Raw genomic sequence first — 24,945 nt, 5'->3', positions numbered from 1 at the left:
CGCTGTGATATGCTTAACAGACACGTTTGATGGCATTATTCTAACATAGCATGTTGCTAAATACCGCTCACTAGTTCCTACAGCTATTAAATGTATTTAAATGAAATCGGGGCATCTTATTTAGAATAAAACTAAGAAAATACAGGAGATCGATCTTTCGCGTGTGTTGCTGCCGCCGCCATTTTGAAAGGCGCGTCTGCGTCACTGCGCATGCGCAAGCTTCGCATCCCATAAGGCAGTTATTTCGCCCGCATTGTTCAAACGGGTGGCACGCGCCTGGCCCTGCTCCTTGGATAATGGCAGCCTAGATCACGCTAGCTTTGTGCTACACTGACGGGACCCAGAGCCGCTATGGATGGATCTTCGCCTTTGGTGAAGTGTTTTTTTTTCTCTTTGACATTGAAATAAAACTGTTAAACTGATTACGGCTTTTTCTCATTTTTAAAAACTTGGGCTAAAGTAGTTGTGCTTGTTTCACACTTTCTCTTGTTTCGCTTGGGTATGCCTCTACTTAAATATTGTGTCTCTAGTTAAAAGTTTTGGACCTGTGTCTCATTCACATAGGCTTTCACATATGCAAATTGCCACCCCTCTTCTGGGCTAATGCCGTACGCTCATTTTGACAACGAATTACCAGCGTTATTCGTTGATTTTTTTTGTCTAAAATGTTTATTATTCACATTGGTAGAAAAGTGCTTCAATACTTTAAAAAAAAGGTCATGGTTTATTTGAAATAACTGGGCACTCCGTTTGTTGCTGCCATATTTTGAAATGGGTTGTCTAAGGAATCCTTATTCTTTGTTTGATGCCCCGGTTTCGGGTAAACATCCGCGACGGTTTATGACTACACCACATGGCCAAAGTGGCCTGCGAACGGACGATCACCCTGATAACAAAATACAACTAAATACATCTTTGTCAGGATGTGGGGGGGGGGGGGGGGGAGGTCTATGACATTCGGGCTAAATGGGGGCAATAGCTTGGGGAGCCAGCCTATCTCAAAGCCTGTGGCCTGTTTGATTCTACCCCATGTTTCCTCCGTGTATGTCCGCTGTGATATGCTTAACAGACACGTTTGATGGCATTATTCTAACATAGCATGTTGCTAGATACCGCTCACTAGTTCCTACAGCTATTAAATGTATTTAAATGAAATCGGGGCATCTTGTTTAGAATAAAACTAAGAAAATACAGGAGATCGATCTTTCGCGTGTGTTGCTGCCGCCGCCATTTTGAAAGGCGCGTCTGCGTCACTGCGCATGCGCAAGCTTCGCATCCCATAAGGCAGTTATTTCGCCCGCATTGTTCAAACGGGTGGCACGCGCCTGGCCCTGCTCCTTGGATAATGGCAGCCTAGATCACGCTAGCTTTGTGCTACACTGACGGGACCCAGAGCCGCTATGGATGGATCTTCGCCTTTGGTGAAGTGTTTTTTTTTCTCTTTGACATTGAAATAAAACTGTTAAACTGATTACGGCTTTTTCTCATTTTTAAAAACTTGGGCTAAAGTAGTTGTGCTTGTTTCACACTTTCTCTTGTTTCGCTTGGGTATGCCTCTACTTAAATATTGTGTCTCTAGTTAAAAGTTTTGGACCTGTGTCTCATTCACATAGGCTTTCACATATGCAAATTGCCACCCTTCTTCTGGGCTAATGCCGTACGCTCATTTTGACAACGAATTACCAGCGTTATTCGTTGATTTTTTTTGTCTAAAATGTTTATTATTCACATTGGTAGAAAAGTGCTTCAATACTTTAAAAAAAAGGTCATGGTTTATTTGAAATAACTGGGCACTCCGTTTGTTGCTGCCATATTTTGAAATGGGTTGTCTAAGGAATCCTTATTCTTTGTTTGATGCCCCGGTTTCGGGTAAACATCCGCGACGGTTTATGACTACACCACATGGCCAAAGTGGCCTGCGAACGGACGATCACCCTGATAACAAAATACAACTAAATACATCTTTGTCAGGATGTGGGGGGGGGGAGAGGTCTATGACATTCGGGCTAAATGGGGGCAATAGCTTGGGGAGCCAGCCTATCTCAAAGCCTGTGGCCTGTTTGATTCTACCCCATGTTTCCTCCGTGTATGTCCGCTGTGATATGCTTAACAGACACGTTTGATGGCATTATTCTAACATAGCATGTTGCTAAATACCGCTCACTAGTTCCTACAGCTATTAAATGTATTTAAATGAAATCGGGGCATCTTATTTAGAATAAAACTAAGAAAATACAGGAGATCGATCTTTCGCGTGTGTTGCTGCCGCCGCCATTTTGAAAGGCGCGTCTGCGTCACTGCGCATGCGCAAGCTTCGCATCCCATAAGGCAGTTATTTCGCCCGCATTGTTCAAACGGGTGGCACGCGCCTGGCCCTGCTCCTTGGATAATGGCAGCCTAGATCACGCTAGCTTTGTGCTACGCTGACGGGACCCAGAGCCGCTATGGATGGATCTTCGCCTTTGGTGAAGTTTTTTTTTCTCTTTGACATTGAAATAAAACTGTTAAACTGATTACGGCTTTTTCTCATTTTTAAAAACTTGGGCTAAAGTAGTTGTGCTTGTTTCACACTTTCTCTTGTTTCGCTTGGGTATGCCTCTACTTAAATATTGTGTCTCTAGTTAAAAGTTTTGGACCTGTGTCTCATTCACATAGGCTTTCACATATGCAAATTGCCACCCCTCTTCTGGGCTAATGCCGTACGCTCATTTTGACAACGAATTACCAGCGTTATTCGTTGATTTTTTTTGTCTAAAATGTTTATTATTCACATTGGTAGAAAAGTGCTTCAATACTTTAAAAAAAAGGTCATGGTTTATTTGAAATAACTGGGCACTCCGTTTGTTGCTGCCATATTTTGAAATGGGTTGTCTAAGGAATCCTTATTCTTTGTTTGATGCCCCGGTTTCGGGTAAACATCCGCGACGGTTTATGACTACACCACATGGCCAAAGTGGCCTGCGAACGGACGATCACCCTGATAACAAAATACAACTAAATACATCTTTGTCAGGATGTGGGGGGGGGGGAGGTCTATGACATTCGGGCTAAATGGGGGCAATAGCTTGGGGAGCCAGCCTATCTCAAAGCCTGTGGCCTGTTTGATTCTACCCCATGTTTCCTCCGTGTATGTCCGCTGTGATATGCTTAACAGACACGTTTGATGGCATTATTCTAACATAGCATGTTGCTAAATACCGCTCACTAGTTCCTACAGCTATTAAATGTATTTAAATGAAATCGGGGCATCTTGTTTAGAATAAAACTAAGAAAATACAGGAGATCGATCTTTCGCGTGTGTTGCTGCCGCCGCCATTTTGAAAGGCGCGTCTGCGTCACTGCGCATGCGCAAGCTTCGCATCCCATAAGGCAGTTATTTCGCCCGCATTGTTCAAACGGGTGGCACGCGCCTGGCCCTGCTCCTTGGATAATGGCAGCCTAGATCACGCTAGCTTTGTGCTACACTGACGGGACCCAGAGCCGCTATGGATGGATCTTCGCCTTTGGTGAAGTGTTTTTTTTTCTCTTTGACATTGAAATAAAACTGTTAAACTGATTACGGCTTTTTCTCATTTTTAAAAACTTGGGCTAAAGTAGTTGTGCTTGTTTCACACTTTCTCTTGTTTCGCTTGGGTATGCCTCTACTTAAATATTGTGTCTCTAGTTAAAAGTTTTGGACCTGTGTCTCATTCACATAGGCTTTCACATATGCAAATTGCCACCCCTCTTCTGGGCTAATGCCGTACGCTCATTTTGACAACGAATTACCAGCGTTATTCGTTGATTTTTTTTGTCTAAAATGTTTATTATTCACATTGGTAGAAAAGTGCTTCAATACTTTAAAAAAAAGGTCATGGTTTATTTGAAATAACTGGGCACTCCGTTTGTTGCTGCCATATTTTGAAATGGGTTGTCTAAGGAATCCTTATTCTTTGTTTGATGCCCCGGTTTCGGGTAAACATCCGCGACGGTTTATGACTACACCACATGGCCAAAGTGGCCTGCGAACGGACGATCACCCTGATAACAAAATACAACTAAATACATCTTTGTCAGGATGTGGGGGGGGGGGAGGTCTATGACATTCGGGCTAAATGGGGGCAATAGCTTGGGGAGCCAGCCTATCTCAAAGCCTGTGGCCTGTTTGATTCTACCCCATGTTTCCTCCGTGTATGTCCGCTGTGATATGCTTAACAGACACGTTTGATGGCATTATTCTAACATAGCATGTTGCTAGATACCGCTCACTAGTTCCTACAGCTATTAAATGTATTTAAATGAAATCGGGGCATCTTGTTTAGAATAAAACTAAGAAAATACAGGAGATCGATCTTTCGCGTGTGTTGCTGCCGCCGCCATTTTGAAAGGCGCGTCTGCGTCACTGCGCATGCGCAAGCTTCGCATCCCATAAGGCAGTTATTTCGCCCGCATTGTTCAAACGGGTGGCACGCGCCTGGCCCTGCTCCTTGGATAATGGCAGCCTAGATCACGCTAGCTTTGTGCTACACTGACGGGACCCAGAGCCGCTATGGATGGATCTTCGCCTTTGGTGAAGTGTTTTTTTTTCTCTTTGACATTGAAATAAAACTGTTAAACTGATTACGGCTTTTTCTCATTTTTAAAAACTTGGGCTAAAGTAGTTGTGCTTGTTTCACACTTTCTCTTGTTTCGCTTGGGTATGCCTCTACTTAAATATTGTGTCTCTAGTTAAAATTTCCGGACTTGAAATGCCCTTAGATTCAGAACATGAGAAGGGTAACACATTGAATAGACTAAAATGAAATTTGAATAAATAAATCATGTATATATGTTTTGTTTTAGGGCGTAACACTAGAAAACGCAGACGGTACGTTTTGCTGCTAGGTTGTTTCTCTTTTGTTTCAGGGACCGCAGGTCTGGGCCTTATGTCCTAAAAATTATATGACAATATTGCAAAATATTTATCACAAATGCATATGTAGAAAACAGACTACGACAGGTGCTTTTGAGTTTTTCTGATTATGATGACCGAATTGTTTTATTAAGAGTTATGGAGTATGTGACCGATATATTATTAAATTACACCAACAACCTCAATGGTATTTATGTAAAAATAGTATATTATAATTGTTAATTATGCAGATGTTTAGGCTATATTATGATGCTCAGGATACTCAAGTTAATGCTGATGATATGAATGCTCTATAAGATATTTTATCGATATCACAGCCTGATAACCTTACAAGCTGCATTACTTCTGCATGCATGTTATGTTGTTAGAATGAGCGTGCACCTCAGAGTAACAGTAAGTTTACACAATGTTTTATTGTTTATGTTTTAAAGCATCCAACGCATTTACAGGCCAGTCCTGATGCAACATGGTTTTGCCTAGACGGTGTGTTCAGATGCCCATGCTGCACTTATGCAACTGACCAACAATTCAAATTTACAACACACATTCAGAGCCACGTGAGACATGCAGTACAGCATAGAGGTAATTCCTAATGATGTTTATTGGTCTATTGATTTTGGTGGTTTTAAAACATACACATGCTTAAATGTAGAATGCACTTCTTACAATCAAGATAGACAAAATGATGTGGAGTTCCTTAGTGGGAGTCCCTGAAGTCATGTGAATATTGGTAAGCTAATTTACCTATGTTTGTGTTTTGTTTGACACTGTAACTTTCTGATCAGCTACTCCTGACCTCACTCCCCCAGTCCCGTTCTGTGTATACCTTTCTTTTCTGTTGATAGCTTTGGTCTTCATGTTGCCGTCTTGCAGGTTTCTTCATCAGCAAATGCAACAATTATTGCAGACCCACAGGACACTTTCATTGTCTTTATTGCAGCCAAACAATAATACGCAAAGACCAGTTTAAACATCATGTATCCCAATGCATCAGTGAAACCAAGCCAACCACAACGGAAGCGCATCAGTCACCTCCCGCCTCTCCTGCTCCCTCCTTTACTGCTTCTGAAGCTGCATGTCCCCCTCCCCCAGTCCCCATCCTCCACCCCTCACTTTCTTCATGTTCCTCTGATCCTGGCTCCTCAGCAGCACCAGCACTACCACCCTCTCACCCAAAGAAAGCAGAAAACAGTGAAGTGTACTAGCTGTGGCCTAATCCTTAATAGACGGAACCTACGGATACATCTTCGAAGACGTCACACTCCCATCAAAATGGACATTACGGCACAGAACCACCTCAGTGCTCAGTGTGTTGATTACACAAATGGAGTGTTTGCAGTAGCAAAGTCTTTTATAGCACCCAGCACACCAGTACGTGTCATTAAAAGGACATGGGGTCCTGAACAAAAAACAATGTGTGAGCTGGATATCTGCAGAATTAATGCAGAGTTTGCAGAGAGGTCAAACCTTCGTCCATTTGAGTGCCACCACATTCAGTCCCTCGTGTACTGCCCTCCAGCCAGAATGGACACTCCATCACTTACAGAGGATGTTTTGCAGGTGATGGTACATGACAAGTGGTTTGGGGAAGACAAAAAGGAAAGGTGTTTGGTACGTCAGAGAGAAGCAAATGATGCAGGAGTCCCGTTGTCCTGTCTGGTGACTGTGTGTGGACCCCCCTACAAAAAGCACATTTCTGTATACGAGTCAACTATCTCCTATTACAGCCGGCTTGGCAGAGTGGTGGTAAGGTACAATTCTAAAATCATTTCATGGCATTGTCCTTGCGCGAACCCAAGGCAGTCATGCATACCTAAATATGTTGCCAAGTGGCATTTATTTGAAACAGACCAGGCACTCTTCAGAAAAACCAGAAGTGTGGAGGAGAACATCACAGAACATTTTCCAATTGACATGGAAAGTTTTGACCTAGAAGAAGGAGCTCCATACTCACCTGAAGGCAAAAATCTGTCGCGGATGGTTCAATACATTTTTCATAAGAAGAAACTGCCTGCGATTTTCCCCTCAGACGTGGTCAAGACCATTCATTTCCCTGTGCACTTCATACCATCAGAAACCTTTTGCTCAGAATGTTTAGAGCCCACTCCTCTAAGCGAACCTGTGCTGATTACATCTAAGGCTAAAATCCTAACAATCACTGATGTCATAGAAGGTATGTTCTCTCTTTATTTAAATATTTATTATCGATATTTTAACATTTCATTACTCACTACATGTACTGTAAATGTCAGTGTAGCCATGACTTCCACTATCAGCAGCTTAGCCTCCTTCCCAGCAATTCACACTTGTATGCTTACTGAGATAATTTCATACACTGGCTTTTAGTACTGTGCAAAGTATAGAGACATGTCACAGTGTAAAATGGTGAAAGATAAATGTGTAACATTTACTGGTGCTTGTGTCCATTAGGAATTTCAGTGTACAGAAAATGGTGCTACAGGTGTGGTATGGCATATCGATACCAGGAGTGGACTGATGGTGTCCACAATTTCGATGACCACACACTTCTGTCCATATACATGTGCCATTTTCTACGCAATACACTTCAGGTAGGAACCATGTTCTGTTGTTTTAATCATTTAAAACAATTACGAATACTTTATCAAAATAATATATTGTAAAGCCTTTAAATGTCATACATCAATTTCACAGACTCATCAGGCAGTAGGGAGTGCCATGGATGTGTTGGAGAAGACCTCTGGTAAAACCTATCCATCCAGGGAAAGGGTCCTGCAGGCTTATTTAAGCTTTGAAGCACTGTCAGACCTCGGTTACACATATGCTTGTGTATCGTGTGGTTATCATCCAGTATCTGTTGTGATGGACCTTCATGAGAAGGGCGTTTTTAGCATGCCTGGTAAGTGAACACATTTATTCATTTTCTTAGTCTTACATTGTTTCAAGCACCACATATCCAGCTATGACTGTTTGGAACATGCTTACTTAAGTCTTGCTTTCCTTAGTGAGCAGCATTGAGGAACCATCTCAGACTTTTGATGGAAAGGTAAGTGTTGAAAATTTCTGGGAGATGGTTTCCCTTGAAATGATCAGCCGTGGGTTGGTCCCAAGTAAGTACAGTCCGCACAATGTTCTAGGTGGGATGACAGTATTCTAGCATTTACTTTGTTTATCGTGGAATAATTATAGTGTTATGTTAATAATATTTTCTAACATCATTTAAAGGCAACAAGTCAAACCCATTTGTCGTCCATCCCAGTTACCATAGTTGGGCTCCGTGGATTGGTCCTCACACAAGAGATAGGGATGTTGTACTCAACACTGAATACAAAGAAGTGTATTCTGCTTGTAGTGCAAAGGAGGAATCTGAGTTTAACCTCACAGAGGACCGACTGACTGATGAACTTCTTAAGCTCAAGGTACTGAACTTAAGTCAATTTTTGTCAGTTTTGTCAAAGATGTGTGTTTTTGAACCACGCCAGACCAACTATACTAATGTTCATTATAGATGGAAGCTGTGCGTGCTCTGTGCCGACAGTGTGGCATAGACCCCAAAGGCTCACGGATGGACCTGGTAACGAGACTTCAACAAGAAATGAAGAACAGAGCGAGTTATGATAAGGTGTTTTCACAGATCTGGGGAGCTTCTGGTAAGTTGTGTTCTATTACTGAGAGACCGTTTTTACAGACAGTTCTTAGTTTCATTACTTGGAATGGTTGCACTCTGATTTACAGTTTCCTTAAACAGGTGGATGGGCTGTGGTCACCTGTCCTTGTGCTGTGGTGTATGGTGTTAAGTTCAACATAAGGGCTGAGAGCCCCCGGGACTTTGCTGACCTTTTATTGTCGATGAAACATTTTCCAAACATTGTATTATATGATTTTGCGAGAGGGTTGGCAACACATACCAACCTAAGAGATCCAGAATCATTACCCTTCAAACCTCATGGGGGTAGGTTACTTGAGCCTACTGAAGATAACATCAGATGTGCCACTACTGGACAGATAAAAGTGAGCTTGCCATGGCTAGTCACCAAGAAGCCAGTTCCTGATGAAAATGGCCACCCTATAACTGGATCGTCTGAGCATTATGCTCTTTATGATAGATTTCATGAGGCAAACTCAAAAGATGCCAGGGATGTCTTGCGAAAGGTGGAACTGGTCCCAGAGTTACGTGGTTGGATCAACAGCCCGTGTGCTGAACAGCTCTTTGCTGGAATGAGGAAAAACAATCATTTTCTCAACATGATGACTCCCTATTTAAATGAAATCGGGGCATCTTGTTTAGAATAAAACTAAGAAAATACAGGAGATCGATCTTTCGCGTGTGTTGCTGCCGCCGCCATTTTGAAAGGCGCGTCTGCGTCACTGCGCATGCGCAAGCTTCGCATCCCATAAGGCAGTTATTTCGCCCGCATTGTTCAAACGGGTGGCACGCGCCTGGCCCTGCTCCTTGGATAATGGCAGCCTAGATCACGCTAGCTTTGTGCTACACTGACGGGACCCAGAGCCGCTATGGATGGATCTTCGCCTTTGGTGAAGTGTTTTTTTTTCTCTTTGACATTGAAATAAAACTGTTAAACTGATTACGGCTTTTTCTCATTTTTAAAAACTTGGGCTAAAGTAGTTGTGCTTGTTTCACACTTTCTCTTGTTTCGCTTGGGTATGCCTCTACTTAAATATTGTGTCTCTAGTTAAAATTTCCGGACTTGAAATGCCCTTAGATTCAGAACATGAGAAGGGTAACACATTGAATAGACTAAAATGAAATTTGAATAAATAAATCATGTATATATGTTTTGTTTTAGGGCGTAACACTAGAAAACGCAGACGGTACGTTTTGCTGCTAGGTTGTTTCTCTTTTGTTTCAGGGACCGCAGGTCTGGGCCTTATGTCCTAAAAATTATATGACAATATTGCAAAATATTTATCACAAATGCATATGTAGAAAACAGACTACGACAGGTGCTTTTGAGTTTTTCTGATTATGATGACCAAATTGTTTTATTAAGAGTTATGGAGTATGTGACCGATATATTATTAAATTACACCAACAACCTCAATGGTATTTATGTAAAAATAGTATATTATGATTGTTAATTATGCAGATGTTTAGGCTATATTATGATGCTCAGGATACTCAAGTTAATGCTGATGATATGAATGCTCTATAAGATATTTTATCGATATCACAGCCTGATAACCTTACAAGCTGCATTACTTCTGCATGCATGTTATGTTGTTAGAATGAGCGTGCACCTCAGAGTAACAGTAAGTTTACACAATGTTTTATTGTTTATGTTTTAAAGCATCCAACGCATTTACAGGCCAGTCCTGATGCAACATGGTTTTGCCTAGACGGTGTGTTCAGATGCCCATGCTGCACTTATGCAACTGACCAACAATTCAAATTTACAACACACATTCAGAGCCACGTGAGACATGCAGTACAGCATAGAGGTAATTCCTAATGATGTTTATTGGTCTATTGATTTTGGTGGTTTTAAAACATACACATGCTTAAATGTAGAATGCACTTCTTACAATCAAGATAGACAAAATGATGTGGAGTTCCTTAGTGGGAGTCCCTGAAGTCATGTGAATATTGGTAAGCTAATTTACCTATGTTTGTGTTTTGTTTGACACTGTAACTTTCTGATCAGCTACTCCTGACCTCACTCCCCCAGTCCCGTTCTGTGTATACCTTTCTTTTCTGTTGATAGCTTTGGTCTTCATGTTGCCGTCTTGCAGGTTTCTTCATCAGCAAATGCAACAATTATTGCAGACCCACAGGACACTTTCATTGTCTTTATTGCAGCCAAACAATAATACGCAAAGACCAGTTTAAACATCATGTATCCCAATGCATCAGTGAAACCAAGCCAACCACAACGGAAGCGCATCAGTCACCTCCCGCCTCTCCTGCTCCCTCCTTTACTGCTTCTGAAGCTGCATGTCCCCCTCCCCCAGTCCCCATCCTCCACCCCTCACTTTCTTCATGTTCCTCTGATCCTGGCTCCTCAGCAGCACCAGCACTACCACCCTCTCACCCAAAGAAAGCAGAAAACAGTGAAGTGTACTAGCTGTGGCCTAATCCTTAATAGACGGAACCTACGGATACATCTTCGAAGACGTCACACTCCCATCAAAATGGACATTACGGCACAGAACCACCTCAGTGCTCAGTGTGTTGATTACACAAATGGAGTGTTTGCAGTAGCAAAGTCTTTTATAGCACCCAGCACACCAGTACGTGTCATTAAAAGGACATGGGGTCCTGAACAAAAAACAATGTGTGAGCTGGATATCTGCAGAATTAATGCAGAGTTTGCAGAGAGGTCAAACCTTCGTCCATTTGAGTGCCACCACATTCAGTCCCTCGTGTACTGCCCTCCAGCCAGAATGGACACTCCATCACTTACAGAGGATGTTTTGCAGGTGATGGTACATGACAAGTGGTTTGGGGAAGACAAAAAGGAAAGGTGTTTGGTACGTCAGAGAGAAGCAAATGATGCAGGAGTCCCGTTGTCCTGTCTGGTGACTGTGTGTGGACCCCCCTACAAAAAGCACATTTCTGTATACGAGTCAACTATCTCCTATTACAGCCGGCTTGGCAGAGTGGTGGTAAGGTACAATTCTAAAATCATTTCATGGCATTGTCCTTGCGCGAACCCAAGGCAGTCATGCATACCTAAATATGTTGCCAAGTGGCATTTATTTGAAACAGACCAGGCACTCTTCAGAAAAACCAGAAGTGTGGAGGAGAACATCACAGAACATTTTCCAATTGACATGGAAAGTTTTGACCTAGAAGAAGGAGCTCCATACTCACCTGAAGGCAAAAATCTGTCGCGGATGGTTCAATACATTTTTCATAAGAAGAAACTGCCTGCGATTTTCCCCTCAGACGTGGTCAAGACCATTCATTTCCCTGTGCACTTCATACCATCAGAAACCTTTTGCTCAGAATGTTTAGAGCCCACTCCTCTAAGCGAACCTGTGCTGATTACATCTAAGGCTAAAATCCTAACAATCACTGATGTCATAGAAGGTATGTTCTCTCTTTATTTAAATATTTATTATCGATATTTTAACATTTCATTACTCACTACATGTACTGTAAATGTCAGTGTAGCCATGACTTCCACTATCAGCAGCTTAGCCTCCTTCCCAGCAATTCACACTTGTATGCTTACTGAGATAATTTCATACACTGGCTTTTAGTACTGTGCAAAGTATAGAGACATGTCACAGTGTAAAATGGTGAAAGATAAATGTGTAACATTTACTGGTGCTTGTGTCCATTAGGAATTTCAGTGTACAGAAAATGGTGCTACAGGTGTGGTATGGCATATCGATACCAGGAGTGGACTGATGGTGTCCACAATTTCGATGACCACACACTTCTGTCCATATACATGTGCCATTTTCTACGCAATACACTTCAGGTAGGAACCATGTTCTGTTGTTTTAATCATTTAAAACAATTACGAATACTTTATCAAAATAATATATTGTAAAGCCTTTAAATGTCATACATCAATTTCACAGACTCATCAGGCAGTAGGGAGTGCCATGGATGTGTTGGAGAAGACCTCTGGTAAAACCTATCCATCCAGGGAAAGGGTCCTGCAGGCTTATTTAAGCTTTGAAGCACTGTCAGACCTCGGTTACACATATGCTTGTGTATCGTGTGGTTATCATCCAGTATCTGTTGTGATGGACCTTCATGAGAAGGGCGTTTTTAGCATGCCTGGTAAGTGAACACATTTATTCATTTTCTTAGTCTTACATTGTTTCAAGCACCACATATCCAGCTATGACTGTTTGGAACATGCTTACTTAAGTCTTGCTTTCCTTAGTGAGCAGCATTGAGGAACCATCTCAGACTTTTGATGGAAAGGTAAGTGTTGAAAATTTCTGGGAGATGGTTTCCCTTGAAATGATCAGCCGTGGGTTGGTCCCAAGTAAGTACAGTCCGCACAATGTTCTAGGTGGGATGACAGTATTCTAGCATTTACTTTGTTTATCGTGGAATAATGTACTGTTATGTTAATAATATTTTCTAACATCATTTAAAGGCAACAAGTCAAACCCATTTGTCGTCCATCCCAGTTACCATAGTTGGGCTCCGTGGATTGGTCCTCACACAAGAGATAGGGATGTTGTACTCAACACTGAATACAAAGAAGTGTATTCTGCTTGTAGTGCAAAGGAGGAATCTGAGTTTAACCTCACAGAGGACCGACTGACTGATGAACTTCTTAAGCTCAAGGTACTGAACTTAAGTCAATTTTTGTCAGTTTTGTCAAAGATGTGTGTTTTTGAACCACGCCAGACCAACTATACTAATGTTCATTATAGATGGAAGCTGTGCGTGCTCTGTGCCGACAGTGTGGCATAGACCCCAAAGGCTCACGGATGGACCTGGTAACGAGACTTCAACAAGAAATGAAGAACAGAGCGAGTTATGATAAGGTGTTTTCACAGATCTGGGGAGCTTCTGGTAAGTTGTGTTCTATTACTGAGAGACCGTTTTTACAGACAGTTCTTAGTTTCATTACTTGGAATGGTTGCACTCTGATTTACAGTTTCCTTAAACAGGTGGATGGGCTGTGGTCACCTGTCCTTGTGCTGTGGTGTATGGTGTTAAGTTCAACATAAGGGCTGAGAGCCCCCGGGACTTTGCTGACCTTTTATTGTCGATGAAACATTTTCCAAACATTGTATTATATGATTTTGCGAGAGGGTTGGCAACACATACCAACCTAAGAGATCCAGAATCATTACCCTTCAAACCTCATGGGGGTAGGTTACTTGAGCCTACTGAAGATAACATCAGATGTGCCACTACTGGACAGATAAAAGTGAGCTTGCCATGGCTAGTCACCAAGAAGCCAGTTCCTGATGAAAATGGCCACCCTATAACTGGATCGTCTGAGCATTATGCTCTTTATGATAGATTTCATGAGGCAAACTCAAAAGATGCCAGGGATGTCTTGCGAAAGGTGGAACTGGTCCCAGAGTTACGTGGTTGGATCAACAGCCCGTGTGCTGAACAGCTCTTTGCTGGAATGAGGAAAAACAATCATTTTCTCAACATGATGACTCCCTATTTAAATGAAATCGGGGCATCTTGTTTAGAATAAAACTAAGAAAATACAGGAGATCGATCTTTCGCGTGTGTTGCTGCCGCCGCCATTTTGAAAGGCGCGTCTGCGTCACTGCGCATGCGCAAGCTTCGCATCCCATAAGGCAGTTATTTCGCCCGCATTGTTCAAACGGGTGGCACGCGCCTGGCCCTGCTCCTTGGATAATGGCAGCCTAGATCACGCTAGCTTTGTGCTACACTGACGGGACCCAGAGCCGCTATGGATGGATCTTCGCCTTTGGTGAAGTGTTTTTTTTTCTCTTTGACATTGAAATAAAACTGTTAAACTGATTACGGCTTTTTCTCATTTTTAAAAACTTGGGCTAAAGTAGTTGTGCTTGTTTCACACTTTCTCTTGTTTCGCTTGGGTATGCCTCTACTTAAATATTGTGTCTCTAGTTAAAATTTCCGGACTTGAAATGCCCTTAGATTCAGAACATGAGAAGGGTAACACATTGAATAGACTAAAATGAAATTTGAATAAATAAATCATGTATATATGTTTTGTTTTAGGGCGTAACACTAGAAAACGCAGACGGTACGTTTTGCTGCTAGGTTGTTTCTCTTTTGTTTCAGGGACCGCAGGTCTGGGCCTTATGTCCTAAAAATTATATGACAATATTGCAAAATATTTATCACAAATGCATATGTAGAAAACAGACTACGACAGGTGCTTTTGAGTTTTTCTGATTATGATGACCGAATTGTTTTATTAAGAGTTATGGAGTATGTGACCGATATATTATTAAATTACACCAACAACCTCAATGGTATTTATGTAAAAATAGTATATTATGATTGTTAATTATGCAGATGTTTAGGCTATATTATGATGCTCAGGATACTCAAGTTAATGCTGATGATATGAATGCTCTATAAGATATTTTATCGATATCACAGCCTGATAACCTTACAAGCTGCATTACTTCTGCATGCATGTTATGTTGTTAGAATGAGCGTGCACCTCAGAGTAACAGTAAGTTTACACAATGTTTTATTGTTTATGTTTTAAAGCATCCAACGCATTTACAGGCCAGTCCTGATGCAACATGGTTTTGCCTAGACGGTGTGTTCAGATGCCCATGCTGCACTTATGCAACTGACCAACAATTCAAATTTACAACACACATTCAGAGCCACGTGAGACATGCAGTACAGCATAGAGGTAATTCCTAATGATGTTTATTGGTCTATTGATTTTGGTGGTTTTAAAACATACACATGCTTAAATGTAGAATGCACTTCTTACAATCAAGATAGACAAAATGATGTGGAGTTCCTTAGTGGGAGTCCCTGAAGTCATGTGAATATTGGTAAGCTAATTTACCTATGTTTGTGTTTTGTTTGACACTGTAACTTTCTGATCAGCTACTCCTGACCTCACTCCCCCAGTCCCGTTCTGTGTATACCTTTCTTTTCTGTTGATAGCTTTGGTCTTCATGTTGCCGTCTTGCAGGTTTCTTCATCAGCAAATGCAACAATTATTGCAGACCCACAGGACACTTTCATTGTCTTTATTGCAGCCAAACAATAATACGCAAAGACCAGTTTAAACATCATGTATCCCAATGCATCAGTGAAACCAAGCCAACCACAACGGAAGCGCATCAGTCACCTCCCGCCTCTCCTGCTCCCTCCTTTACTGCTTCTGAAGCTGCATGTCCCCCTCCCCCAGTCCCCATCCTCCACCCCTCACTTTCTTCATGTTCCTCTGATCCTGGCTCCTCAGCAGCACCAGCACTACCACCCTCTCACCCAAAGAAAGCAGAAAACAGTGAAGTGTACTAGCTGTGGCCTAATCCTTAATAGACGGAACCTACGGATACATCTTCGAAGACGTCACACTCCCATCAAAATGGACATTACGGCACAGAACCACCTCAGTGCTCAGTGTGTTGATTACACAAATGGAGTGTTTGCAGTAGCAAAGTCTTTTATAGCACCCAGCACACCAGTACGTGTCATTAAAAGGACATGGGGTCCTGAACAAAAAACAATGTGTGAGCTGGATATCTGCAGAATTAATGCAGAGTTTGCAGAGAGGTCAAACCTTCGTCCATTTGAGTGCCACCACATTCAGTCCCTCGTGTACTGCCCTCCAGCCAGAATGGACACTCCATCACTTACAGAGGATGTTTTGCAGGTGATGGTACATGACAAGTGGTTTGGGGAAGACAAAAAGGAAAGGTGTTTGGTACGTCAGAGAGAAGCAAATGATGCAGGAGTCCCGTTGTCCTGTCTGGTGACTGTGTGTGGACCCCCCTACAAAAAGCACATTTCTGTATACGAGTCAACTATCTCCTATTACAGCCGGCTTGGCAGAGTGGTGGTAAGGTACAATTCTAAAATCATTTCATGGCATTGTCCTTGCGCGAACCCAAGGCAGTCATGCATACCTAAATATGTTGCCAAGTGGCATTTATTTGAAACAGACCAGGCACTCTTCAGAAAAACCAGAAGTGTGGAGGAGAACATCACAGAACATTTTCCAATTGACATGGAAAGTTTTGACCTAGAAGAAGGAGCTCCATACTCACCTGAAGGCAAAAATCTGTCGCGGATGGTTCAATACATTTTTCATAAGAAGAAACTGCCTGCGATTTTCCCCTCAGACGTGGTCAAGACCATTCATTTCCCTGTGCACTTCATACCATCAGAAACCTTTTGCTCAGAATGTTTAGAGCCCACTCCTCTAAGCGAACCTGTGCTGATTACATCTAAGGCTAAAATCCTAACAATCACTGATGTCATAGAAGGTATGTTCTCTCTTTATTTAAATATTTATTATCGATATTTTAACATTTCATTACTCACTACATGTACTGTAAATGTCAGTGTAGCCATGACTTCCACTATCAGCAGCTTAGCCTCCTTCCCAGCAATTCACACTTGTATGCTTACTGAGATAATTTCATACACTGGCTTTTAGTACTGTGCAAAGTATAGAGACATGTCACAGTGTAAAATGGTGAAAGATAAATGTGTAACATTTACTGGTGCTTGTGTCCATTAGGAATTTCAGTGTACAGAAAATGGTGCTACAGGTGTGGTATGGCATATCGATACCAGGAGTGGACTGATGGTGTCCACAATTTCGATGACCACACACTTCTGTCCATATACATGTGCCATTTTCTACGCAATACACTTCAGGTAGGAACCATGTTCTGTTGTTTTAATCATTTAAAACAATTACGAATACTTTATCAAAATAATATATTGTAAAGCCTTTAAATGTCATACATCAATTTCACAGACTCATCAGGCAGTAGGGAGTGCCATGGATGTGTTGGAGAAGACCTCTGGTAAAACCTATCCATCCAGGGAAAGGGTCCTGCAGGCTTATTTAAGCTTTGAAGCACTGTCAGACCTCGGTTACACATATGCTTGTGTATCGTGTGGTTATCATCCAGTATCTGTTGTGATGGACCTTCATGAGAAGGGCGTTTTTAGCATGCCTGGTAAGTGAACACATTTATTCATTTTCTTAGTCTTACATTGTTTCAAGCACCACATATCCAGCTATGACTGTTTGGAACATGCTTACTTAAGTCTTGCTTTCCTTAGTGAGCAGCATTGAGGAACCATCTCAGACTTTTGATGGAAAGGTAAGTGTTGAAAATTTCTGGGAGATGGTTTCCCTTGAAATGATCAGCCGTGGGTTGGTCCCAAGTAAGTACAGTCCGCACAATGTTCTAGGTGGGATGACAGTATTCTAGCATTTACTTTGTTTATCGTGGAATAATGTACTGTTATGTTAATAATATTTTCTAACATCATTTAAAGGCAACAAGTCAAACCCATTTGTCGTCCATCCCAGTTACCATAGTTGGGCTCCGTGGATTGGTCCTCACACAAGAGATAGGGATGTTGTACTCAACACTGAATACAAAGAAGTGTATTCTGCTTGTAGTGCAAAGGAGGAATCTGAGTTTAACCTCACAGAGGACCGACTGACTGATGAACTTCTTAAGCTCAAGGTACTGAACTTAAGTCAATTTTTGTCAGTTTTGTCAAAGATGTGTGTTTTTGAACCACGCCAGACCAACTATACTAATGTTCATTATAGATGGAAGCTGTGCGTGCTCTGTGCCGACAGTGTGGCATAGACCCCAAAGGCTCACGGATGGACCTGGTAACGAGACTTCAACAAGAAATGAAGAACAGAGCGAGTTATGATAAGGTGTTTTCACAGATCTGGGGAGCTTCTGGTAAGTTGTGTTCTATTACTGAGAGACCGTTTTTACAGACAGTTCTTAGTTTCATTACTTGGAATGGTTGCACTCTGATTTACAGTTTCCTTAAACAGGTGGATGGGCTGTGGTCACCTGTCCTTGTGCTGTGGTGTATGGTGTTAAGTTCAACATAAGGGCTGAGAGCCCCCGGGACTTTGCTGACCTTTTATTGTCGATGAAACATTTTCCAAACATTGTATTATATGATTTTGCGAGAGGGTTGGCAACACATACCAACCTAAGAGATCCAGAATCATTACCCTTCAAACCTCATGGGGGTAGGTTACTTGAGCCTACTGAAGATAACATCAGATGTGCCACTACTGGACAGATAAAAGTGAGCTTGCCATGGCTAGTCACCAAGAAGCCAGTTCCTGATGAAAATGGCCACCCTATAACTGGATCGTCTGAGCATTATGCTCTTTATGATAGATTTCATGAGGCAAACTCAAAAGATGCCAGGGATGTCTTGCGAAAGGTGGAACTGGTCCCAGAGTTACGTGGTTGGATCAACAGCCCGTGTGCTGAACAGCTCTTTGCTGGAATGAGGAAAAACAATCATTTTCTCAACATGATGACTCCCTCATCGCATGTCTTTTTGATGCGAAATATTTTGTGTCACTACAACAATGCTAGAAATTCAAGAACCATAGAAAGCATGAAGAAGAGATTGGGCAAAGGAGTGGACATACAGTTAAATTCCAATGGTCAGACAGTTTTGGGTATGTATTCCACCCTCATTCTAAATTATTAGTGGTAATGTCATGTTTATGTCATGTTTATGTAATTTTGCTGTCCGGTGCCGTGAAGTTATATTTGTCTTTTAATTGTAGGTGATTCCTCATGTTTATTTTGCAATTTGAAAGATCATAAAGCTATAACTTACAAATCTGTCAGAAATGCTAGACAGCATAGCGTTGATGAGAAATGCATGCAGTACAACCGATTTAACTCATTCTAAATCATTTGGTTTAAAATGTGCTTTTTTGCAGCACCAGCTGAAGCACCAGCCGAACAAGCACAAACAACAACAGCAGCACCAGCTCATGGTATGACAACTGCAGCATCCCCTGGTATGAAGACAATATATATTTTTTGAGGGCCTGGTTGTACAACTTAATAAAAACCTTAACACATCCATGTTTTTTAGAATATGTATACTTATGTATGTTTGCAGTGGGTACTTGATCTGCAGCTAAATGTATACCAACCTTCAGCCACCCTAAGAAAGTGTTATATGCTTCATAAGATGGCTCAGTATCACAGAAATGTGGTGAAACACTTATTTGGTTAATATTTTCATGCATGGTCTGATATGTATGACAGGAGATCTACCAGTGTGCAGTGATGACTGCTGGGGACTACCACATCTGGAGCACACAAGTGCCCGATCGGAAATCAGAGACTCAGAGGTGCATGTTTTATGTTTTGTTCCTCCGTATTTGTTTGTTTGTTTATATATTGATTGACTCATTTGATTGATTGCCGCATGGGCTCTCTTAGTCGCAAATTTGGAAACCATTTAACAATTGGCAACCATTTCATGTAATACAGTTGTCATTGTTTATGGGTGTTATAACTTTTAACATCTAATGTATCGGTTATTATATTATTTATAACTTGGAAACAAACTATTCATTAATCAGTAATACAATTCCTTTTGTGTCATACTTTTTAAATATTTTCTGTGATGCCTCGTAGTGCATGGCATATAAGTGAAGTGATTAGTTGTCATTGACACACCACAGCACACAGTGCACAACAACAAAATGTGTACTCTGCATTTAACCTATATGACACCATGACATTGCAGAGGAGAGCAGTGCTTGGGGGTGGTACCTTGCTCAGGGTACTTCAGTGGCACCTTTCGATTACAAGTGCACTTCCCTATCCATTAGGCCACCACTGACCCTATTACAAACAGCAGCATAATTTAATGGAGTCAGATTAATTGGTCTTAGTGATCTGATCTGAAGGTGGGGATTAGGGTTGTAACGGTATGAGATTTTCACGGTATGATAATCGTCTCAGAAAATATCACGGTTTCGTGGTATACGGTATTAAACTATCATTATTATTAGTATAATCATCAGCTACAATGACCCTTAAATGAATAAAAAGAGATATGGTTTTTGGATGAACATGGTTTATTGTAACAAACTTTTTTTTAATGAAAATAAAAAAAACTTATGGAAGTATGAGTCTAACTTTTGGGGGAAAAATAAATAAAATAAAGCTGCGCATCTCCCATTTGAACAAAATAAGGAATAAGTTATTTCTCTTTATATTAGACAAGAATAAATCAAACTGTCCTTCCTCTTTAACAGCATATATGGGAGAGCAATATGTGCAGGGTCATGTTTGTTAATATTTTCCTGAGATTATCATAGCAGCATGCATTTCTTTGCTTTTTTTCAGGTCAGATTATGATGAAGAAATGTAAGCATGTTGAGATTTTCAGGGCTCAATCTTGACCGCTGAGGTGAGAGAATGTGTCCACTTGTACTAAACACCTATGAGTTTTCAGTTAGTGTATTTGATGATTATTCTTTTAAATAAAATTATAAAGTGATCATTAAGTGTTCTCTTGAGAGTAGCTCTGGATATGTTCATGTGTTCACGTCTTCACATAGTGAATGAGACAGCAGACGCTTTAAAAACCATGACCATCATGCAGTGGCGGTTTTAGGCATGGGCGAACGGGGCAGCCGCCCGGGGCGGCACTTTTTCATGTCACGTGGGGGGCGGCACACGAACTTGGAGGAAAACAAAAATAATCTAAATAAAGCGTTTTTCTAGAGGATGGGCGAGCGGAGACGATAAGGGATGAAGTTGGGAGGGCGCCGGGAGGGATTCTATGGGGGGCGGCACACGAACCTGGAGGACAAAATAATCATCTGTGCCGCTGTGTGTGTGTGTGTGTGTGTGTGTGGTGTGGGGGGGGGGGGGGGGGGGTAGTTGGTTAATGAGCAAGCGGCAGCCTTTTTGCGCTGTATATTCACAGACGCACATCGCGATTTAATTTGCTGCACAGCTATATTTTGATTTATTCATCCATCTATCTATCAAATCGGACATTTTACGTGGCATCTGAATTATACTGTAATTGACTCCAATTACATGACTGGATTCCGGGATTCCCTCTGCATCACAGAAATAATACGGCTTTAAGTTATAAATGGAACTTACCTTTATCTTCACGGAGGGATGGTGTTCGCGAATATGGGAGAACATGTTCGACGTATTTCCTCCTTTTGCGGCCACTGTTCGTCCACATTTCTTGCAAACTGGATATCCACCCCACGATCATTTTTCGGATACCCAAAATATTCCCATACTGCAGATTTTAATTTTTTTTTCGGCAGGAAATAGAGATTAGAATTTGCAGCCACTATCGGACATTTTCGCCGCTGTGCATTTATGGGTGGAGTCTAAGCAGTAAAGCGGAAAGAAGTTCCATATACACAGCAGCGCAGGTGAGATCTGGTTTCTTTTTTTTTTTTCCAAACCGCGGATAGGCAAATGTGCATGATATGATAATCGTACATGTCAATATCACAATAAACCGCCATACCGGTATACCGTTACAACCCTAGTGGGGATTGATACACCTTACAAAGTTGATGCTGTAATATTTATCACTCTGATGCATTGTTCTGACCCATATGCATATAAGCCTTTCAGTCTGACAAGCTGGTAGTATCATGACTGCCTTTTTCCAGGTCTGGTGCCCAACGTGATCAAATTGTTTTACACCTGTGCCCTCAGGTGGAGTCAACTCTATGTGATACCATTACAATATGTCATAGTTTTACAATAGTTGTGACAATATAATTTCTTTTAGGAAAATTCAATGTGTTGAAAGCACAGATGGTAGAGGAGGAGGAATGGGTTCCATCTCCATTGAACAGGTATTTATGTAGCTGATCTTACAGCTGAACCTGCTGTTTTTCTCTTTTTTTCTCTGTGCTTACTGTGCTGTACCCTACAAAAATGTGAAAACAATGAGCTTCATTTTAAGCAGTTGGAGTTGGAATGTAGAAGTCATGCTATTTTTGTCTGTTTTTGTTATATTACAGAACTATTGTAAAATAATATTTGCGTGCTTGTATGATTTCTTTCACAGATCCCCCTCGACGTCCTGGAGGATATCCTTTTAGAAGTAGTCCTGTTCGAGGGTGACAAAGCTTTTTTAAAGCTGTCACTTGTTTGTCACCTTTTTTTGGGACTTAGTCGGAAGGGAAACATTCCGTGCCCGAGCGCATTTTCAGTGGCTTGACAGTAGGTATAAAACATATTATGATATTTGAATACCCTTTGAGTTAGGATGTTTGTATTCCCATTAACAAGGGATTTTACTCTAATGAATCATTCTTAAATTTGAAACCTACAGGTGTAGTCCCATGGAAACTGTACAGTGCGGCCTATCAAGCACAATTCCGACGATTGTATCGCCTGGAATGCTGCCAGCACTGTCTAGAGACTTATAAGAACAGCTTACCAGGTATGCATACTGTGTAAGAATGTTGACAATTGTTGCTGAAGTCAGTGGTTGCAAAAAGAAAGTCACCAGAACAATTTATTGTGTGTCAGGTCCTGAATATTTTCTTGAAAGTATGCAATGAAAAACATTGTTGCTCTGTTTTGATACTAAGTATGCTTGCTTATTATTTATTGTCCCATAGGCTACATTGGGCGTGGAAGACGAGGGGAACTTCACACAGCCTGGGTTCTGCAGCGAGTTCTGCAAACACCTTACGGAAGACTTGGGTGTGTGAATGGGTGGGTGGGTCAGTGAGTGAGTGAGTGAATGGGTGGGTATGTAAGGAAAATAGCAAATTGGATGACTTTGGAATAAAAAAATAACAGCTACTATGCCTCTGTTTCCTTGTCTACACACAGACTACACACATGACCGAACCACATTTTAAGTTTTATCAGCTTTTCATTAAAAAGCACAGTGGCACCCAATTGTGATGAGTTACTGTATGTGGAAATGAGTGGCACCTCTGTATCATTTGTGAATAATTTGTCATCTCATATCGACATTAAATCATAAGTTTATTTAATTTTAATGTTGGCACAGAAATAAGTTACAGTGCCTTTGGAAATGCAATAAAATGCTCATTTGGAAAACGTTTAACTATCCTTTGTAATTGAGTAAAATTATGATAACTGAATACTTTTATAAGGCACTGTATACTTGATTGCAATGGGTTTTATTACTTTCCGGCTATATTAATACACCAATCAATATGTTAACCAATCATCACAGACAAGCATTACATCGATATCGGATTGAAACTATATTATGGCCATCCTACAGCTACATAAACAAGGGTAAATAGTCCTACTTTCACTGTCCTGGAGAGAGAGAGCGAGAGAGACAGAGATGTAAACATGTAAGCAGCAGCAGAATAAAATAGAAATATGATTTCAGAATGTTTTACTTACTGTATGCAAATGTCATTTTCGAGAAATGTTTGGCTCGCATTATCACCAAATTGATGACAATATCACCATTTACTACAAAACTTTGAACTCAATAATTAACAAAATAATATATAAGAAATAAATTGAGAAACTAAATTTCCTGTTACAGACAATTTATCTTAAAATAGTTTGATGTTCAGAATGCTCCTCACTCCACTTCACGCAACTTTAAAACACGCAAGGACCATGTTAGGCCAAAAGCTGAACAATGTTTGTGGGCAACACTCTTGATTTCCCCAGGAGATCTAGACATAGCATATATGCTCACCTAAAGGATTATTAGGAACACCTGTTCAATTTCTCATTAATGCAATTATCTAATCAACCAATCACATGGCAGTTGCTTCAATGCATTTAGGGGTGTGGTCCTGGTCAAGACAATCTCCTGAACTCCAAACTGAATGTCAGAATGGGAAAGAAAGGTGATTTAAGCAATTTTGAGCGTGGCATAGTTGTTGGTGCCAGACGGGCCGGTCTGAGTATTTCACAATCTGCTCAGTTACTGGGATTTTCACGCACAACCATTTCTAGGGTTTACAAAGAATGGTGTGCAAAGGGAAAAACATCCAGTATGCGGCAGTCCCGTTGGGCGAAAATGCCTTGTTGATGCTAGAGGTCAGAGGAGAATGGTCCGACTGATTCAAGCTGATAGAAGAGCAACTTTGGCTGAAATAACCACTCGTTACAACCGAGGTATGCAGCAAAGCATTTGTGAAGCCACAACACGCACAACCTTGCGGCGGATGGGCTACAACAGCAGAAGACCCCACCGGGTACCACTCATCTCCACTACAAATAGGAAAAAGAGGCTACAATTTGCACGAGCTCACCAAAATTGGACAGTTGAAGACTGGAAAAATGTTGCCTGGTCTGATGAGTCTCGATTTCTGTTGAGACATTCAAATGGTAGAGTCAGAATTTGGCGTAAACAGAATGAGAACATGGATCCATCATGCCTTGTTACCACTGTGCAGGCTGCTGGTGGTGGTGTAATGGTGTGGGGGATGTTTTCTTGGCACACTTTAGGCCCCTTAGTGCCAATTGGGCATCGTTTAAATCGGCCTACCTGAGCATTGTTTCTGACCATGTCCATCCCTTTATGACCACCATGTACCCATCCTCTGATGGCTACTTCCAGCAGGATAATGCACCATGTCACAAAGCTCGAATCATTTCAAATTGATTTCTTGAACATG

The 24,945-nt window shown here is 41.3% G+C and overlaps 4 long non-coding RNA genes across 5 annotated transcripts; all 4 read left to right on the top strand.

Annotated features, from left to right (window-relative positions):
• Nucleotides 1-8,115: 8,115 nt before the first annotated feature.
• On the top strand, nucleotides 8,116-8,862 carry LOC140578128 (uncharacterized). The gene is made up of 3 exons (XR_011982146.1): nucleotides 8,116-8,289; nucleotides 8,379-8,520; nucleotides 8,619-8,862. It is a non-coding gene; the product is annotated as an uncharacterized lncRNA (long non-coding RNA).
• Nucleotides 8,863-12,424: 3,562 nt separating this feature from the next.
• On the top strand, nucleotides 12,425-13,718 carry LOC140578126 (uncharacterized). The gene is made up of 4 exons (XR_011982144.1): nucleotides 12,425-12,626; nucleotides 12,733-13,145; nucleotides 13,235-13,376; nucleotides 13,475-13,718. It is a non-coding gene; the product is annotated as an uncharacterized lncRNA (long non-coding RNA).
• Nucleotides 13,719-17,280: 3,562 nt separating this feature from the next.
• On the top strand, nucleotides 17,281-18,574 carry LOC140578124 (uncharacterized). Its single transcript, XR_011982142.1, has 4 exons — nucleotides 17,281-17,482; nucleotides 17,589-18,001; nucleotides 18,091-18,232; nucleotides 18,331-18,574. It is a non-coding gene; the product is annotated as an uncharacterized lncRNA (long non-coding RNA).
• A 103-nt stretch (nucleotides 18,575-18,677) lies between these two features.
• Nucleotides 18,678-23,068, top strand: LOC140578118 (uncharacterized). 2 transcript variants are annotated; one of them, XR_011982135.1, is made up of 8 exons: nucleotides 18,678-18,978; nucleotides 19,249-19,329; nucleotides 19,583-19,668; nucleotides 20,675-20,738; nucleotides 22,101-22,167; nucleotides 22,383-22,537; nucleotides 22,650-22,760; nucleotides 22,942-23,068. It is a non-coding gene; the product is annotated as an uncharacterized lncRNA (long non-coding RNA). The 2 variants fall into 2 exon arrangements; XR_011982134.1 differs by having other exon boundaries at nucleotides 22,383-22,541.
• Nucleotides 23,069-24,945: the final 1,877 nt, after the last annotated feature.

This window comes from Paramormyrops kingsleyae, chromosome 13 (assembly GCF_048594095.1).
Source record: "Paramormyrops kingsleyae isolate MSU_618 chromosome 13, PKINGS_0.4, whole genome shotgun sequence".
NCBI classification, from domain to species: Eukaryota; Metazoa; Chordata; class Actinopteri; order Osteoglossiformes; family Mormyridae; genus Paramormyrops; species Paramormyrops kingsleyae.
The sequence above is the reverse complement of the archived record's forward strand: the minus strand, read 5'-3'. Positions and strand labels throughout refer to the sequence as shown.